We start from the raw sequence: 19,304 nt of genomic DNA, 5'->3' as shown, positions 1-19,304 counted from the left end.
ACCCGATCGCTGCATCTTCAGAAACAGTTGCCAAAACCAAAAAAGTAGCTTAGGCTACTTTCGCCCCACGGGCTGAAAATTACTTTCGACCCGTGGGGCGAAAACTTTTTGACATAAAACTGACATGAAACATGACATTTGATTTCGTGTCAATTCTTTTTGACACTTTTTTTTAATTTTAAGAAAAAATTACTAAGTAATTTTCTGCCCTCATGTGTCATTTTTATTATATTGGGCAAAAATCGATCACTTTCGCACACTTTAGGAGGTAAGAAAAGCCTAGTTTTCGATGCGAGTGTCATGAAAAATTAATTTCAAACTCATCTCAAATTCAATCTTTACACAAAGTATAAAAGCATAAAAACTTAAACAAAGCTTCTAAATTTGTATTTATATAGGTTATCATTCTTTCAGATACTTGGCAAGTGGAAATACTTTTACTGATCTCTCATATACATATCGCCTTGGAATCGCTACCATAGCAAGAATTGTTAAGGAAACATTCAAAAATATATGGCTTGTTTTTCAAAAAGAATATATTCCGATGCCCACAAAAGAGAAATGGTTACATATTGCTAAAGAATTTGAACAATAGTGGATGCTGATTATCGTTTTGTTTTTGTCGATATTGGAGCGTATGGAAAAGACTGCGACTCTTCAATATTACAGGAAACATCTTTTTGGAAGAGAGTTCCAGAAAATACGCTTGATATTCCTATACCAACTCCACTTACTGGAAATAGTTCACCCCCTTTGCCGTATGTATTTCTTGGAGACGAGGCCTTTCCGCTGACAACCCATTTGTTAAGACCATATGGAAGACGAAATGACTTGGATATTAAAAAAAAAAAATTACCGTCATTGTCGAGCACGTAGATATGTTGAATGTGGATTCGGAATTTTAAGTAACAAATGGAGAATTCTTCATCGACCAATTAATACCTCAAAACAATTCGCTATGGACATAGTAAAGGCTTGCGTGATACTTCATAATATAGTGAGAGCAAGAGATGGCTACCATTCGGAGGATTTTTATGTAGCTAAAGGTTTTCAGGATTTACCAACAGCACCTACACATCGTGGAGGACGCCATGCCAATGACATAAGAGAAGCCTTTAGTTATTATTTTGCAAGTCCTTCTAGGTCATTACCTTAGCAAACCACAAAAATATGATGTTTTAAATAATGTTGCTTAAATAAAAATAAACTAATAAAAATACAATTTAAAAAATATAATTTGCTTAAATAAAAATAAATTAATAATATATTAACTTACCAAACTTCTTTTTCTCTCCATGTTCCATTTGATTAAAATTTGGCTCCAGAATGCTACATATTTCAATTCATGCTTTATCCCTGGATATTTTGTCTTTATATTCGTCAACCCTTTTGTCCCAAATACATAGACGCATCTCTACGGCGTCAATTAAATCAATTGGTTCAAAATTACAGGTCCTTTTCTTTGACATTTTAACAACTGCACAGACTGAACTGCAAATGGTAGGTAATCCACCAAATATGGCAACTGCTGAATGACCTGAATCGCTCCTCGAACGCGGCGTGTGTAAAAGAACCCATATCATCCAATGAGCGTACATTATCCGAGTCGTTTTTTTATCGGATGATTTCTGACCACAAATCGCGCGTCAACGCGGTGTATCTCGTGCCAGCTCGGAAAATAAAATAATAATCATTTGATTCTTGATCTACTTTGATAGGATTCCAGGCGATAAGTGGATTTTTTTGATCCTCATGTACTGGCCAATGATCAAACCCATCGAATCTTTTATCTTCACAAGGTAGAGGTGTATATCTTACCTTCTTGGTAGAAGGTTCTTCATAGTTTGGATTTCTTTTTTTTGTTCCACGAACCATAAATTGTCCTAATGCTAGTCGAAACTGCAAAAAATCTAAGATTTGCTTTGAGCTATATCCATTTTTTTTACAGTCATATTTCCCCTTTTACAGTCAATATTCCCTCCAGCTATTCACAATAGCTATGTCAAATAAGTGTAGAATGGTTTTAAATGTCCATTTTCGGGTTTTAAAGTATGTTCGATAAGCCTCATCATTTAATCACAAATGTCAACTCCGCCCATCTTTTCATTATAAACTTTAATTATATTTGGACAGGATACTTCTATATGTTTTTTTGTGTTTTTATCCCATCTCTGGACAGTTTTTACTGGTTCTATTGCAAAAGCTGTAGATGCCATGACGACTGATTTGTTATCTTTCCATTTTGTCAGACATACTTTCGTATCATTTTTTACGTGCACTTCTGCGTCGCCTCTTTTTATAGTGGCATCTTTTTGAAATACACATCCTTTTACTCTGTTTGTCATTATGGTTCCCATTTAATTTTTCAAATAATGGTATTGTGGAAAAATATCGGTCAAAACAAATAAAGCTTCCAGGTGGCAAGGTTTGTATTAAACGAAGAATAACTGGTGGCCCTAAACCAAGTTGTTATCTGCCAACGGCGTCAAGGAACCCTGGCATATTTCAAAGTCCAATATTGTACCACAAGACGTTGAATTGACAAAATTCTTAAGTCCAACCGGCCTTGGTTTATTTTTGACAAATTGACGTATAGGACATCGTCTTAAAAAGGGTATCATTTGCTCATCAATTGAAAAACAACCATTATCTGGCCTGTGAATTTCAAGACATCTTTGTCGAACTCGGTCTATCATTGGTTGAACTTTCCAGAGATGATTCTTCTTTTTGATATCATCCGATACTGATAGATTATCGACTACGTGAAAATTCGTTCGAAGTTTATAAAACCTGTCACACGCCATAACATTAGCTATGAGAGGTAATCTATATTTGATATTCCAGTAAAGGTGGATTCTAGGAAACTTAAAACATCCCATAATTGCATGCATACCAAAAAATTGCCTAATTTCTTCATCAGTCAATTTTGGAGTAATTTCCCTACCATGTTGTTGTAAGTAATACTGAGAAATTAACGCTGCCCCCCATTTCAAAAAACTCATCATTGTAATATCTACTAAAATAACCCCATGGACTCTCGAGGGGTCTCAGGATTAACCCCGAAAAAGCAGAGCTCCAACTATTCATGAGGAGACGTAACTTTGGCACGCCCCCTGTTATATCTCTAGGTGGCATGCAGCTGCATTACTCCAGGACAGTTCGATTTCTGGGAATCAAGTTGGTTCCCAAACTCTCCTGGCACGATCATGCAGACACCAGAATAAAGAAGGCCACCTGCGCGCTATGGACCTGCAGGCGGGCTTTCGGCAATACCTGGGGTCTGTCTCCTAAGATCCTCCACTGGATCTACTCGCGCATTGTGAGACCTCTTCTCACATACGGGGCTATCGTTTGGTGGCCATGTACGGAGAAAGCGAAAATTCGTGCTCAACTGGACAGCGTCCAACGTCTTGCATGTCTCAGCATAACGGGTTCCATGCGGACGGCGCCAACTAGATCGCTTGAGACTCTGCTGAGCCTTCCGCCTCTGGACCTCGTTGTGCAATTCGAGGCAATGAGGACTGCGTACAGGCTATACGTCCTCGGCGAACTACGTGCTGGCGAGACCGGTCACGCAAAAATTTGGTCACGGGCCATACAGGAATGTCCTCTCCTTCTGATGGGCAGTGACTGCATGGTTCCAGTGACTGTGGACTGCGAGGGATTCGTGACGCACATTGCAGGCAGAGAGGAGTGGCAGCATTCCAACAAACCTGCATTGTTAAATAGGGGGACCATCTGGTACACAGATGGCTCCAGAATGAATAACAGAGCTGGACAGGGCTTCTTGGTGGGATCCCACATACCAGTAGGTCATACTCGCTGGGGGAGCACGCACTGTTTTCCAGGCCGAAGTATTCGCTGTATTAAAATGCGGACAGAAAATCCTAAGCTGCGGACACCGCAATACAGTCGTATCAATATGCTCGGACAGCAGAGCTGCCATTAAGGCTATCACGGCCGCAAAGGTAAGCTCCAAGCATAAAAGTCCTGAAAAAACTGGTACAGGTCGGTTGCAGGGTCCAGCTCGTCTGGATACCTGGCCACGCAGGCCATGCAGGTAATGAGGAAGCGGACTCTCTTGCCAGACTAGGATCCGCGAATGTACCGATGGGGCCGGAACCCATAGTTGGTATCGCCAAATGCGTTGCGGTCGCGTCAATAAAAGATCTGCTGGACAAGTGGACCCACCGAAGATGGACTGAGTCCCCTGGTATGGGAGAGGCCAAAGCGCACATAGGTGGGCCCTCTGCCTGTCTCACCAAAAATCTACTACGCCTAAAAAGACGCGAAATTCGGCTAGTGACAGGTCTTTTAACCGGTCACTGGCACTTAAGAAGCCATTTCCATACTATCGGTATTACGGACAACCCGGAATGCCGATAGTGCTGTGAGGAGGATGAAACCGTTGACCATGTAGTCGGGGAGTGCCCAGCACTCCTCACGCGTGCCAGGTTCAAATACTTGGGTAACACTTTCAGTGTACCGAGCGACTTTAAGTCCTTCAGACCAGAGAGCCCTATCGGTTTCTCTACGGCCGTTGGGCTCTGGTAACCCCCGGTGGGGCAAGACGGGTCCATCAGGAGACCTATATGCACAACTGCCTTGGCAGCCCACTGTTTCGTCTATTCAACCCCATGGACTCAAAACTGGCTCAGGTTCATGGTTATCAAGCATAGTAGGGATTTCTTTGCCTTCAAATGGCTGCTTTACCCATGTTGAAGCAGAAGACTTTTTTTGGCTGGTACTAGGTCTAGGCGCGTCCTCGTCACTGCTGCTGCTGCTATCGCTGCTGCTTTCGGACTCTTCATCTTCCGATAAAACGCGTTCGGGTGGAGCAAAAAATTGATCATCATTATCGCTTTCCACCTCGAAATCGGACTCAAGGTCATCAAGGAGTTCATACACGTCATCTGGATTGGCTGCGAGCCTCTCCAAGTTCAATAATCTCTTGGATTCTAGAAAAAACATAACTATTAAAAAACGGTACCGAATTTTTTTTGTATTGGTTGGCTCCCAGCCGTTACAATTGTGATACAGCGACATAGTACGCACTTCTAAAAATGGCCGCAAAATATTTTGAAATATTTTTGATATATTAGGGAAAAAATGCATTACTTAAATAATTTGACATTAAAAACACGGTTTAAATTAATTTTAGTTAAAACTTACCGTTATTCGCCATCACAAGTCACAAGAATTCGAAAAAACAAAAAAAACGGTAATTCATGCTCCTCTGCCGAAGTCAAAATGGCTACTAAATCCACCCCGTGCGTTAAAAGCATAAAGAGGTGTCTTGCACAATCGTGTCGTATTGTTTTGGACAGTTAAAATATCATTTTGATGTTTATATCCCATGTTAATAAGACTCACACAATTGTGACATGCTGGAGCTTAAGGGTTATGCGACGGTACGAAATCGTCTCTATTGATGGAAATACTGGCTTCTTAATGGTCAGAAAATTAAATTATCTTTAAATTTAGTTGGTATTCATGCATCCGATATACGATAGACGTCATTACGAAACTATTTATCATTTATCAATTTTTTTGTCTTATTTAATGTTGATGTCAGAATTGGCTTCTTTTTCTCTTTATTTTTCTTTGGCCCTAGAGCCTATATATTAACCAGACATGCAAAAGTACAGCAGTATCCAACAAGCAATTCAAAAATAGCAACGGTCCGTGGCTAATTATTTGGAATATAAAAAAGACAGCTAGAAGGAAACTGAAAGACAGCAGGAAGAAAGGATGGATAAAGTTTCATGATATAATTTCTCCGAAAGTGAGCAGCGCAGAAGTCTGAAAACAAATCAGAATTTTTTATAACGTTCAAAAAAATAAGATGCACGCCGCTAAAATATAGAAATCAAAGGTTGAGGAAAACTTCTAAAATAGCATCAGCCTCCCAGCAGATCATTTGAATTAATCAATCAATTATGCTTTATTGTATGAGGAGCTAATACTCCTATTTACAAAGCTGTATTAAAAAAGAAAAAAATTTAGATAAAAGTACAAAAAACATTAATTAGTAATTTTCATAAATAATAAAATAACAAGAAATATAAACAAACAAGAACAACCATTATAAGTTTATAAGAGGGTTAACAATACTTGCAATTCACAATGCTTCATGATAAAATTTCTCAAGAGAATAAGAGGCCTTGCTTAACAATACTTACTTGACCTGTTTATTAAAAAGTCTCTCATTATCTAAATTTTTGATTTCCAGAGGCAGATGGTTAAATATTTTTATTCCCTCATATATGATTGAACTTTTAGTCAAGGAAGTTTTTAGAATGGGTAATTCCAAATTATTGTTTCCGAATCTTGTTACCATCAATAAAATTGTTCTGCTATTTTTTGTAAACCATATTTGCAGTCATTAAGATAAAAAGTGAAGTCAAAATTGTATTTCATACCTTAAGTGGGACTTTATTAAGGCAAAATACAATTCCCTTAAAACATTATGTCTTAAATGTATTTTTGCTGCCCTTACCGCAAAACATGATGATGCCAATTGTTTTTACAAGATCTGTATATGGCCATCAAACTTCAATCTACCATCATCAACCACCAATCCCAAAAACTTATAAGTTTCTTTGCTACTTAATGGGATATTATCTAGAACTATGTCAGTTACAGTATATTTAAAGTTTATAATATTAGTTTTCTCAACATTAAAAATCAACCTGTTGCTATTGCACCATTCCACTATTGTTTTAATATTACAGTTTATAGTATTCCTCAATGAGTCGGTATCAGATCCTAGCCACAGAATTGATGTTTCATCAAACAAAGTAAATGATCCATGAATATTGATGGAAGCTAAGGTTGTTTATATATAAAAGAAACAGAAGTGGGCCAAGTACTGAGCCTTGAGGAACCCCATGCTCAATGTTCTGTCTTGCCGATACGTTATTTAGACACATTTAAATATTGTTTTCGATTAGTTAATATAATTATGGAATGGATTATTATAATTATATTATAATAATCCATTCCTTAAATTTTAAATACACAACAAGCAAGGCTCTTCTTAATGCGGGAGATAGAAACTGCAATGTTAGACTAAAAGGATACACTTCCAGGTATTGATCACTCTATGCTACAGAATCTGACCACTGACATGAAAGATGGCTTATTTAATTTCTACAACTTTTCATTGTCACATCCTCAGGAGATCATAGGAAGAACCTAGAGAAGGTTAACAGCTGGAGACCTATTTATCTATCTAGCTGCATACTTAAATTACTGGAGACAATAATTAAGAACCGCATAGAGTGTTATCTGGAAAGCCAAGATACTCTAGTCGACTACCAGATGGGTTTCAGGTCTATGAGTTTCTTTTTCTGGAATGTCAGGGTTAGCAGAGAACAAATTATAAATACTGATGCTGTCGAGTATCAGAGCAGCATACGACTTTGTGGATTCAGCGGTTCTCTGAAAGATGCATGAGCTTCAGATGCCCCAAGGCTTAGCATTCTAAATCTAATGTCAAACAGATGCATCATTCTCAGAGACGCCATCACAGGAATGTTAATTGCTCAAAGAGAGTCGCGCAGATTTACACTTCTCTTAATTATTATTTATACAGACTCAGCCAAAAATACCAACAGGAGAGGGGGAGAAGTCTAAAGGTATGCCGAAAACATGACGCTAGTGATCACAAAAGAAAATCCAAAACTCCTGGTCATAAAACTTAATATCTCTCTCGGAATCTTAACATGTGGCTCAGAAAACACAATCTGGAAATCTCATCAACTAAATCCGCATCAATTCTCTTTATGTCCAGAAAAAGAAGAAACAACCCACTACAAATCAACAATGAGCAGAAGAGGATGGAGAAATTCAGTTAAATAATTAGATGTCATTATGGACAAAGAATTAACGTGGAAAGATCACATATCCTACATCTTTGAAAAATCTCCTAAGGCCATAAATATCATGAGATACCTCGCTAAAACTTGGCGAAGCGCAGATCCTAGAACTATGATTATGCATTGCAGGGCCATTATCAGGTTCCATATAGACTACGCGTCAACCTGCTATGCTCAGAAGGGAACCTATGAAAACTGCATCATATACAATTTTAGGTCCTAAGAATCCAAGAGCAACGGAGAGTTTATTAACCGAGCAAGAGATAAATGAAATCAAGGTTTCTCTTTTTTGACAACGATGGTGGGAGCGGATGGATTGATAGGATTGGGAGTTTATTGTTGGTATTGGGCGGCATACAAGAGAAAATGTCAAAAGGACATTACATATCTGCGGTCGAACTGTGGGCGATCCTAGAACTTCACTTCAGAAAAACACCGTAAGGAGCATTGTTGGTATTGTCAGAAGTCGGCTTATCAGGAACATGCGGATAAAATTAGCATATATCCCCAGTCACACTGGTGTATAATATGATAATAATAAAGTCGACGATTGAGCCTATTCAGACTATACTATGTACAGTAGTGGGCATGTCTGGATAAAGAACCTTTCTATAACAAACTATATTTTATCACCCTGCTAGTTTGATGAAAAAAGAACAAGAGCTCCCTTATAAAAAATAAAATATAACTATTTAAAACAAGAAGAAATTTACCAGTTTTATACACAACAAAGACAAAAAACAAAAAAGGTAAGTAAAATTTAATGTCATAGTCATCTAATAAGTCCGGAATCATATAAAAAGTTAAATTTATTTCAACTTCATCCGATGACAGAACCGGATTTAATGTGAACAGCATTATTTTTTTATTTATTTATTTTTTGTTTCAACTTAAATGTTTGTGATGTTAAACGAATAGCTTTACCGATCTGATGATGCCTTAGGACGAAACACGTGTTATAGTTTTTTAAAAAATAAACATAATTTGAGACCATTGACTTTTTGTCCCTCCAATCTCTGAATTTTATTATTAAGAGGTCTCTTTGAAAAAAATGGAATGCTTTTTTGAATCTTTACCATTTAGTTATATTTAATGTAATTTTAGGTTGGACCTAAGCAGCATGTGGCTAAGCCTCGCCTTAATAAAGACTTTAAATGTTTTTTTGTTAACGAATTTATTTCTAACCTCTAATCAGAACATGTTGTACTGGTACTGAGGCCTAACAAAAATACAAAATATCTCATAACAAATCAAGTACAGGTATATGAAATAATTTTAAATGTTTAATTTATCTGAAGCACTCTGCAAAATATTATTAATGTTATTCTTTAACATATTTCTTAAGATTTCGACAACCTTATAGTGTTCGTCTTGTCTTCGGGAATCTTATTGAATGTATGCATGCATCTAAAAATCGGAAAGTCTTGCTACTTTTTAGCCTTAAAAAAGTCATTGTTCCTAAGATCACATAAGTGAATCTCTATTTCTGTTTAGCGTTACACTTGCTTTTATTAGATTGTTTATAACATAATAAGTCGATTTGGACGGCTTTTAGTTGCCGCACATCAAAATTGGGTAGTTTTTGTACAAGTCTTCCATTAGCGTGTGATAGTTTCGTAAGAATATACTTTTTACTGCTTTATTTTGACACCTTTGCAACTTATTTAATACGTATTCACTCGTGTTCTTCCATCAGGGTATTAGGTATCGCAAGTGTGGCTCAATCAGACTAATACAATAAGTAACGTGATTTTTCGTTTCGAGCTAAAAGCCAGATCTTTAGCTATTTCGAGACCAAGATATTTGTACTGAGCCACTTCTCTTAAATCGGTGTATTGTTTAACTTAAGTGTAAGATTTCAGTTTTGCTGACCTTGTTGTTTTACTTTCAAATAAACAGTTTTTTTCAACATTACTACTTAGTTGGTTCATTACAGTAAGCTTCACCTTCTTAAATTAACTTCTTTGCAAAATGTTAGGTTCGTTTTGTTTGTAACTTAGAAGTAGGAATAAAACACTATTAGTTCAGTGTAACGTTTCACTGGTTTCATCCCAGTTTCCTCAGGCACTGAACTAAAGACATGGATACGGATGGTAATTTAACTGGTACGTTGAACCAAGTAGTGGAAGAATTATAAATTTTTACTTTAGTCATCCCATGAGTAATAACGTGGGAGCTGTGATGGAACTACTCCATAGATCGTTTGATTTAAGTCATGAATGATCACATAATGAAAATATTAAATTATTAATAGTCCCATGGTTGGAACCTTTGGTGTGATACTCAAATTACGAGAGTTTCAGAGTAAAATAAAGAGTTTTGGTTAGTAGTGAAGCTGTCTCGTAATTTAATTAAATTACTACTTAGAAACAGTAATTATCCCACCATTTTTATAAACACCTGTATATCTGAATTTGATAGAAAATACTTTACAAAGAGAGATTCTGAACGAACTCATAGACGAAAAGTCCTATATAGTCCTAATATAAAATCAACCTGACCATTGTTTACCAGGCTTAAAGATAATATTCCACTGGATAAGCAATCAAATGTTATCTATCCTGTTTCATGTTCTTGCGGGAAATCGTATGTCGCACAAACGAGACAGTATTTAGGTTTTAGGGTTAAACAACACACATTTTTGTCGTATTCAGCATGCAACGAAGAGCAATAAAACAATCTTAGCTTGCCATCACTTTGATACTCGGCATGATTTTTTATTTTTATTTAATAGAGTCGGTATTTTGAATCGGGAAACTAACAACACCAAAAGAAATATTAGCGAAATGAGTCGCATATATTTATGTAAAGATAATTTAAATTTAAGAACGGACACCCTGGGCCTGAGTCAGACCTACAGCAACATTTTTAAATAAATATAATTCATTTAAATAACTAAGCCTTATGCAAGGTATTTAAATATATGTAATTATTATAAATTATATTTATATACTTTTTAATCATAATTAATAAATCATAAATAATAAACCTAGTAATTAAATACGACGAAAATAATCCATTTATAAGCCCACGGAATCCGTGTTTTTTTACTTTATTTGTTCATTTTTAGTTTTTGTTTTTTCTGATTACCACATTAGCTGTGATCAAAAAATATTCACATAGCTGGTAGATATAGATATTCTCTTTTATCAGTTTGCGGTTAACACCAAGCAAGAGGGCGTTGACAATACGCTACACTGATAAATGATTAACTGTCGTAAATCATTTATCAGTGCCTATTTGTATGAAGTAAATGTTATTCAAGTAAGAAACCCCCTAGAATGTATCTCATGTAATTTTTTATGTGTTTCTGGATTACCGCTGATTGTTAAGGTAATTAATTGGTTTATTTTTTTAATTATTTTCTTTTTCTTTCACATCTAGTCTAATAATAGTTTTTTATTTTTGTTTATAAAGTCGGTGTTTTTCATTATTATATTTCTAATTTTTCACTATGTTGTCTTTTTTGTATCTATATTTGAACAAAGGCTTAAATTCTAGCGATTTTGCAAAGAAATTAATACTTAGCTTGTTTTGAGAAAACCAATATACGTTTTTAAATCACTTTCCTCTAGCATATTAGTTCTCTGATGAACACGAACACTGTATCATATGCTCACATGAAGTATTTTGACGCAAGTTCGATATATGGTACACCGTGCACATATAGTAAGTACTCAAGTTGTCCTAGGCCGGAGGACTATGATGACGACTTTATTTTTGTTTAATTCCTTTGATAAAAGTTTTAAAGGATCACTCCTGTCACTCTCCTCTTTTTTTATTTTGAAATCCGCACTGGTTGATGTCAATTCCAAAACATGTATTATTGATATTATAAAGTCTTGATAACCCTTTCCAAGATTTTTGAGAAAGTATTTAGGTGTGTAGTTGGGCTGTACTTGAAAAGATCTAGTGCTTTTCCTTCAACCTTTTTTTTCCCTACTACCCTATAGCAGCCTCACTATAGGTTTAAGACAAGATGGCTTGGCCGTAGCAGGTTGAGCAATGAAAGACTACTAGGTGTAGAACTCAATACTGCTTTATTCACAAAAATTATCAACTATTTATATCAATCTTAAGATAACAACTCGTGGTAATTATAAAAATCAAGATGAGCAACGTAATCAATTTCAACTATTTGCCAATTACGACCGTGCGAACTTATAACAAACGTGAGCTTAAAATCCTTCGCAAACACCTTGATCGACTAACATAAACAATTTTATATAATTATGCATGGATACTTAAAGCTACAAAAAAAATTAAAAATACTAAAAAATGTCGTTTAGACATATTCCCCGCTCTCTCTACTTTCTGCTGGAGGAATGTTTAAGGGTCGGAGTTCCACCATCGTCGTCTCGTTGGAGTCATGTGTAGATCGACGTCGCTGTACTGCCTCTTCATAACCCATAAGGATATGCTTCATATCGAGATAATGATCAATATGGTGCAGCCACTTGCAGTGTAGGAGTGAAGTGTGACTTTCTTCCATATTTCGCCTTCCAACTGCTGACCTAGTCGCTGCTCGTCCAATGAAAGGTTAGTAAGGTCATCTGCTACGGCTCGAGACTTTGATTCCCCTATTTGAGGTGGGTACTCCTTAAATGGCAGCTTTACCGTGTAACTTCCGTCCTTGTTTCTTGCTATTGTTTTTTGGAAGAACTCTTCACACATTTGGTCTTCTGGCTTGATCTGCTGTTGATGTGGGACTTCTCCTAATTCCCAAAATTTGGTTAATTGATTGTCTTCTTCTGTTCTTGGTACCATGCTCTTTATTTGCAGCTGTTTACTTTTTTTATTAATGATCATTGTCCCAGAGATGATCCACCCAAATTCTGTTTTCTGTCCTATAGTCCATTCTGCTTGTTGAGCCCTTCCAGTATTATTTTGCCGTGTTCTTCTGCTCCTAATAGTATGTCGATGGATCGTGTTGTATTAAACATAGAATTTGGTAGAATCGTATTTTACCATTCTTCTCATTTAGGTCTTTTTCGCTTAACGGTTCACTGGGGAGCGCCTTCGTAATCCTTGGTAACACGAGCAGCTCAGTCGTGAGTGTGTATTTGCTAGGGAATCTTGACCTTAATTGAACTTCGACTTTTGACTTGGAAACACTTAATTCATTGTCGCCGACTCCTGATATTTCAGCACGTATTTTTTGTCTTGGTAATGCTAAAGCTTTTGCAGCTTCTTCAGTAATGAATGAAGGCTGAGAACCCTGGTCAATTAGTACTCTTAGTAAATGGGACGTGCCGTCGTTTGCTCTACCTTGGATTAGTGCTGTAGCCAGTAGAACTTCTTTTTTCCTTTTTTCAGTGGAGTGATTTGAGAGTGATTTCTTGAATTATGACTCCTTGTGTTAGAATCATTATATCTTGGATTGACTGTACTGGGCCTGTAGCTAGGTTCGTAATTTCTCCTAACGCTGTTATTTTGGTAGTTATTTGGTATTGATGTGAGGTTCATTGTTCCAGCGTTCGACGTAGCTTGCCGGTCTTGATGTAGTAAAGTGTGGTGGTACCCATTGCAAACTCTGCACTTACTTGTCATGGTGCATCTACCTTTTGAATTATGGCTTAAACATCTGGCACATAGTTGATGGTCTTTTATTATCTTCATTCGACCCGTTGGTGATTGGCACAGGAATAGATTGCAGTGCCAAATAGAGTGTTCTCGATTGCATAGTTGGCATACTAGATTTCTTTGGAATTTGTCGTTTTTCCCTGATTTAAGTGTTTCGAGTGACTGAAACCTTCTTTTTAGAAATTCTAAAATCTCTTCTAGTGTGGAGACTTCTAGAGAGCTTTCTAAGCTTTGCTCGTAGATTTTTATGGTTTATGGATCCCATTTCTTGCATATAATTCTTCCTACCAATGGATCCCAAGATGAAGTGTCAAAGCCTAGATTTTTAATGCCTTCCAAGCATTCGGTGGTGACAGCATACAATTGTTTAAGTTTATGTACTGACTCGTACATAATTGTCGGGAACTCGAAGATCTTGTCCACCAACTTTGACACAATGAGTCGTTTGTTTTGATATTGCTTTTTCAATAGATTCCATGCCGCATCGTATTTTCCATTTGTTGCGAGTAAATGTCTTATGGTGTTTCGTGCTTCTGCTCGAAGAAGGTTTTTGAGGTGCTGGAGCTTCTGTGCATTTGATAACTTGTTATTTTGATGGATAACTCTTGTACAGAGATCGTCGAATATGGGCCACTCTTCGTACAATCCGCTAAATGTCGGAATATTTATTATTGGAATGGGTGTATTGTTTAATACTTCCTGCCCCTCCTTGATTTTTTCTTCCAGCTGCTCCAGAATTTCATCGTAAGACCTTTTGACTAAACTGTGGGCTTCTAAGTATTCTTTGCTGGTGGTGCCTTTGCAGAGGATTTCGTTGTGAAGTTGCTGAATGGGCCCCCATTGATTTCTGGTGTCTTCTTTTAAAAATTCATATCGAGTTGTAGATTTGTTTCTACTAAGTTCATTTTGAATTTCTTCAATCAGGAATTCAAATTCTTGGATCACTACTTCTTTTCTTTTCAGCACTGCTTCGCCTTCTTCTGTCTTCTGCTCCCCTTCTGCTTTTTTGTACGTCTTCATATAGGTTTTAAAGTTTACATAAAGTCCATTAATTTGGTTAAAATATTTCTTCGTAAAATAAGTATGGCTGGCCTCTCCTATTCTTTTCAGCTTCTCATCGTTTTCTACTATGGCTTCCCATATCCCGTCTCCCTGTTGGTTTCGCTGAGTAATATATGTCGGTGTCTTTCTTGCATGTGAATTTTTCTTTATGTTGACTAGAACTTGCCCTAATTCTCCCGCTAGCTCCTGCTGGCGGAGGACAATTTTATTTGTTTCTTCCATTGCTTTCTCGATGATGGATTCGGCTGTTTTGGCTTGATTTGCCTTTCTTGCTTGACTACTTTGGCTGGCTTGACTGCTTTGCGTGTCTTTATTGGTTTGACTGACTTCTCTGCTTTGATTGACTTGGCTGCTTTGATTGGCTCGACTGCTTTGACTGCTTTGATTTCAAGATGGAGATGGCCCTTTTTAGAGGTTACTCCTGACTTGACAATCCGGCTCGAAGGACCATGAAAAGATCTAGGGCTTTTCTCTAAACCTTTTTTTCCCTACTACCCTATAGCAGCCTCAGTATAGGTTTAAGACAAGGTGGCTTGGCCGTAGTAGGTTTAGCAATAAAACAATACTGGTTTATTCACAAAAATTAACTATTTATATCAATTTTAAGATAACAATTCGTGGTAATTATAAAAATTAAGATGAGCAACGTAATCATAATTTCAACTGTTTGCCAATTACGACCTTGCGAACTTATAACAAACGTGAGCTTAAAATCCATCGCAAACACCTTGATCGACTAACATAAACAATTTTATATAATTATACATGGATACTTAAAGCTACCAAAAAATGTAAAAAACTAAAAAATGTCGTTTAGACAGTAATTATTAATTTCGAATCTATTTCCTTTTTTATAAATTTGTAATACCTTGTCAATTTCCAACTCTTCGGAGAATACTTCGTTTTCTAGTACCTTATTAATTAATTTTACTATACACTCTTTATTGATTTATAATAATTCTATCACTTCAGTTCTTGTAATACACTCAGGACCTGGTGAACAATTATTTTTTAGATCACTTATTATTTCTTTGATCTCGTCTAGGTCTGTAGGCTGCAAGTAAATTGTTTTTTGATTTTCATGCTCATTGAAGTTAGGTGCATTACTACTAAAAGGAACAAAATTATCCTAACATGGACACCGAGACATACTGAACTTGAGACAGGAAATGAGGCGGCTGACAAGCTTGCCAAAAAAGAGCAGAATCCAACCTGATAGGTCAAGAACCAGCATTAGGTATTACCTATAATACGGCAAAACACACAATCACAATCCTAATGCATAACAAAGCAAAGCGCTACTGGAGGAGATTACCAGAACACAACCATGCGAAAGTTTTATACCGTCAACAAGGTAGCAGATACCATAAGGAAACTTAACAAGAAGCACTTAAAAGAAGACCTAATGGGAATGTTCACCGGCCACTGCAGACACTGTAGACTACGTCACCACAAGAATAGGATTGGTTTGGCGGAAATCACCGAATGCAGACTATGCATGGTGGACGAGACTGCAGAGTAAATCCTATGCAGATGTGCGGCACTAGAGAAAATCAGGCAGGCCATCTTCGGCAATGCCTTACCTCAGACGGAAGACATTAAGAATACTTCTCCCAATCAAATTATCGAACTCCTAAAGAAATCTTATTGGGGAAGTATAATCACTTAGGAGTGAGCCACAATAGACCTAGGGTCGCAGTGGTACTCCACACATAACAAATCTAACCAAACCTAAACTAGGTACATTTATCTTAGCTGCTAGAGTTTGACAGATTTTCGAAAAATTATTATTAAATTTCTCTGCAACATTCTGTGGATTTTCTTTAGTTTCTTCATTTTTGACCTATAATTCTATCTATATTTGGTTCTTATTTTCTGTATTTTTGTTACAAATTTCTTTGATTACACTAGTTTTTTTTTTATAAATGTTTTATCAGTCTTTCTTTCAGTTTTAGTTTTAGCTTTGTTCAATTCTCTTTCAGCATTGTGAGTTCCGGTATTTTGTCGTCTAGTGAATAGTTATAAATAAATAAATAATGGCTTTATTTGTACTTTTCAATAGTGTACATAGGCGAAGTCTAGCCAAAGGCTAATCTACTTAACCTATTTAAAAAAAGTAAGCAAAATTATTTTAGATAGCATAACAGAAAGAAAAAAATTAACATTTGTAATAGTAACACTAATATTAATATAAAAATAAACAGATATACACCCATTGGTTCATAAAAATCAAAAATTATAAAATAAGAAATACCTACTGACAATTTAGCTAGTCTGTTTTGTTAAGAAATGCAGCTTTAGTTTTTTCTTGAAACCCGCTACTGACATTTCTTTTATAGGATTCGGAACAAGGTCATTGTAAATTGCCATAGCATTATACAGAAAACTACGACGAAAGAAGGCTGTTCGATATCTAAGAATTGACAACTTATTTATAAATCTCAGATTTGCATCATGTAAATTTTTCCGAAAAGTAAGTTTTTTGCGGAGGTAGGGAGGAGTAGACGACGCTAGCAGTTTATGCACAAAAACCGCCAATTGCAAAGAGAATAGATTTTCCACGCGCAGCCAACTAAGTTCACATAGCCTTGCAGAGACTCTATCATACTTTCTCAGTCCATAAATAAATCTGCAGCATTGATTTTGCAACTTTTGCAAACGGTACGCAGTGATTTTGTCTAAACATGGATAATAAACAATATTGCAGTAATTCATAATAGGTAATACTAAAGACTCACAGTATGACTTTTTAATAACATTAGAAACGTGTAACTTAAAGCGCAATTCATCATCCAGAAGCAATCCAAGATTTTTTGCACATTTAACCATACTCAGCTGATTACCTCCCACAAAAAGCTTTAAACCGTCCAATGCTATTCTTTTTTTGTTCTTAGAAGTAACGCACATAACACAACACTTTGAAGGATTGAGTTTTAAATTATTTTGAGAGGAAAAGAAGGAAATTCTAGAAAGATCGTCGTTTATTTTATTTGATGCCTCCAATACAGATTCAGCTTTAAAAGAATGATAAATTTGCATATCATCCGCGAACCCCTGGATCTGGCAGTATTTTACAACTTTAAACAAATCCGAAACATACATTAGAAATAAGAACAACTTGGGAAACATTATCAAAGCCATAATAAGCCAATTTTGCCAAAAGGAAATGATGATCCAAGGTGTCAAATGCTTTGGAAAAATCAAGCATTATAAGTGCTGTGGAGTCACCTTTATCCATTGCAGAAATTATCTCTTGGGTAACGTTTAGTAAGACAGATGTCGTGCTATGTTGTTTTCTAAACCCAGATTGCTTATGCGGAATAATATTATTGGAGGTGAGAAAGTCATAAATTTGCGGCTGTATAAACTTTTCCAAAACTTTAGCGATGACCGGCATAATTGAAATTGGTCTAAGGTCGCTGAAATTGGTTGGATTATTAATTTTAGCCAAAGGTCTTAAGAGAGAAATTTTCCACATACCCGGGAAATACCCAGTTTCTAGGCAACAGTTTATAATATGCGTAATATGTGGAGATAGCTTTGGAATACAGTATTGCAACATTAACGCTGATATTGAATCACAACCGTGTGCATTTGATTTTAGACTTAAGACTATTTTAGAAATTTCCTCAACTTTGGCTAATCGAAATGAAAAATTTAGATCATGTTTAAACTGTTTGTTCTGAAAATTAGCAACTTCTTCGGGGCAACTATCTAACGGGCTATAAATTGAAGCAAAATAGTCATTAATTTTGTTTGGATCTCGAAGATTTAAAGGAATAGAACGATTAGAGACATTTTTTAGACTTAGATTATTAATAGCTCTCCAAAACTGTTTACTATCTCTGATGTTCTGATGAAATTGCAGATAATTTCTTTTTTCTCGCCTAATTCCCACCACAAGATTACGCATCTGTCTATAATATGCCCAATCAGTCCAATTTTTAGATTTTTTAAAACTTGATAATGCCTTATTTTTTTCTTTTATAAAAAGCTGCACATTTGCAGTTATCCACGGGGTATAAGGCTTAGAAATGTTTGACGTCGTAAAGGGTGCATGTCTATCAAATAATGAGCAAATATTACTAGTAAGACACTGAATTTTTTCGTCTAAATTATTGATATAGTACACATTATCCCACACAATTTTATTCAGGTCCTTATAAAAATCATTTTTATTAAAATGTTTAAAATTACGATAGAGTTTCGTTTTTATCTCCCTACTCCGTGCCGCAATCTCGATACTGCAGAATATAGCTTGATGGTCACTAATTAGATCAGCGTTAAGTACTGCTGTACTTATAACATTTGAGGGTTTATTAAAATAGATAACATCAATGAGTGTTTGTGCCATAGCAGCAATACGAGTAGGCTCATTTATTAACTGAGTAAAATCATAAGCTGTAAGACAATCAAGTAAAATATTATTTGTAAAATGATTAACATTAACATCACCCAGGATGATAATATTCTCATACTGTAGACATGCATGTGATAATATATCATCAAAACATTCAACACAACGCCCTAAATCTGACCTTGGTGGTCTATAGACTGTTCCAACAAGAAAAATTGTTTTGCCTATATTTACTTTAATAAATAAACACTCTAAATCATCAGAAAAGTCAATGTCAGCAAAAACCAAAGAGCTTTCAAAAATCTGTCGTACATAGACAGCCACGCCCCCACCCCTACCACGTTTATTGTTTACAAATAATTTGTAGTTCAAGATCAGAAAATTATCAGCCTCAGAATCGCTCAGCCAGCTTTCAGAAATAC

The sequence above is a fragment of the Anthonomus grandis genome, chromosome 6 (assembly GCF_022605725.1).
Source record: "Anthonomus grandis grandis chromosome 6, icAntGran1.3, whole genome shotgun sequence".
In the NCBI taxonomy this organism is placed as follows: Eukaryota; Metazoa; Arthropoda; class Insecta; order Coleoptera; family Curculionidae; genus Anthonomus; species Anthonomus grandis.
This window is presented reverse-complemented; position numbering follows the sequence as displayed.